General features: G+C 39.8%; 1 non-coding gene across 1 annotated transcript; it reads right to left on the reverse strand.

Annotated features, from left to right (window-relative positions):
- Positions 1–1,002: 1,002 nt before the first annotated feature.
- Positions 1,003–1,109, reverse strand: LOC122092509. The gene has a single exon (XR_006144170.1). It is a non-coding gene; the product is annotated as a small nucleolar RNA R71 (small nucleolar RNA).
- Between the last annotated feature and the right edge of the window lie 933 nt (positions 1,110–2,042).

The raw sequence follows: 2,042 nt of genomic DNA on the forward strand, positions 1-2,042 counted from the left end.
ATAATTTATTTCACAAATTACTAGGGATTGTGATTAATCATTTTATTTAATTCAATTTGGGATTTCATAAATTCATTAATCATCCATCTAGGTTAGGCTCAATTAATTGAGTTAATTTATTTTAGGGTTTTTAATTTTTTTAATTAGCGTAATCATTTTATTATTTGCATCATAACCTAGCTAGCATAATTTAGACACTTGATTTAGGGTTTTCACATGTCATGCTTAGATACCTAGTTTAGGGTTTTTAGTGACCTAGATTTAGGACTAGTTAGTAAGGTACAAACAAACTTTGGTCAAACAAAAGAAAACCGGCCTTAGGGTCGGGCAGACTGGGTCCCTAACACCTTCCCAGTCTGTCACTTGACACTTGTCCAGAATCTTGGTGCAAACCAGCCTTATCCATCAGAGTCATTAGTCTCTCTCCCTTGATTAGGGGAGACATTTATGGGTCCTAGACCCTTTCTAGGTGGCGACTCCCTTTTACCTATAACATGTATCCCCCCTTGGCATTTGATGACCAGGGGATACTATCTCATCTCATTAGGGTCGAACCTTAGCGTGTGTACTCACACTACGCACCATATAGCGATCTCAGTGGAGGTCCATGATACCTACAGAGACCAACATCAAAACCCTTCGCCTAAATCTCTAAAAGATAGGTTCTACCCTACTAGAGCAGCCCAACCTTCCTGCATAGTTCTACCACAAGCCCAGGGCAATAATTTTGAACTCAAATCTCAATACATCACTATGTTGCCCCACTTCCATGGGTTGACCTCTGAGGATGCATACCTATTTCTAAGGGAATTTGAAGAGGTATGTGTTCTAATTAAGATCCAACAACTTTCTGATGATGCTGTTAAGCTTAGGTTTATCACTTTTGCATTAAAAGACCAAGCTAAGAAGTGGTTGTATGGGTTACCCACAAATTCTATAACCTCATGGGAACAGTTCACAGTTGTCTTCTTTAAGAAGTTTTTCCCAACTCACAAGACCAATAACCTTAGAAGTGATATTCTTCAGTTTAGGCAAAAGCCTAGTGAGTCCTTTTCCAAACTTATGGAGAGATTAAAGGATCTACTCCAAGAATGCCCTCACCATGGCCTAGACTTATGGCCTTTATGTCAAATAATTTATGAGGTTATTGATTACACAACTAAACAAATGATAGAGTCTATATGCCCTGAGGGATTCACATCCTTTACAGATGAAGGAAAGGCATGGGAATTCTTACTTGACTTAGCTGAAAAAACCCGTGAGTGGGAATCAACCAAAGAGTGTGAAAGAACCATAGGAGGAAAATGATACTTTGTGGATGGGATAGTAGCCAAGGAAGCGCATTTGGATAGCCTAATCAAGAGAATTGAGGCTATTGTTCCTAGAGAACCATCATCAGTCAATTTGGTTAAAATTTGTGCTTGGTGCCAGTCCCCTGGACATGTCATAGAAGAATGCCCCAATACCTCTGGGGGCACTTCTAATGATAGTGTTAATGTCTTATATCAGAATAATCCATATAGTAATCCCTACAATCCAGGATGGAGAAATCATTTAAATTTCTCTTGGAATCAGGGCAACCAAGCAGGGCCTTCCAATTTCCATAATCAAAGTCAACTTGGACTCCAAAGGCCTCCCTTTGCACAACAATCTTTTTCTCAAAATACTTTTTCTAGATAAAATGTAGGACCTCAGGCTAGTTTTCCTAGGGCCCCTCTCCTGTCATCTTATCAGCAACCCCTGGGTTTACTAACACTGGAGAGGCAAGTAGAATAAGTGACTTGAAAAAAATATGGCCCTCCTCATGACAAGTCATCAAAATCTTATGAGAGAACTCACCTAAGTTGTCTCAATTATATGTGAGAGGGAGAAAGGAACTTTACCCAGTCAACCAGAGCGTAACCCTAGGCATCATCAGCCTGTTAGTTCACAAGGACCAACTAATGCACCACTGAATATAGTACAAGGTCAGACTCAACAAGGGCCCTCTAACCAATGTAATGTTGTTTATGCCCTTAGGAGTGGTAGAGAGTACCAATAGA

Source organism: Macadamia integrifolia, chromosome 10, assembly GCF_013358625.1.
Source record: "Macadamia integrifolia cultivar HAES 741 chromosome 10, SCU_Mint_v3, whole genome shotgun sequence".
NCBI lineage: Eukaryota > Viridiplantae > Streptophyta > Magnoliopsida > Proteales > Proteaceae > Macadamia > Macadamia integrifolia.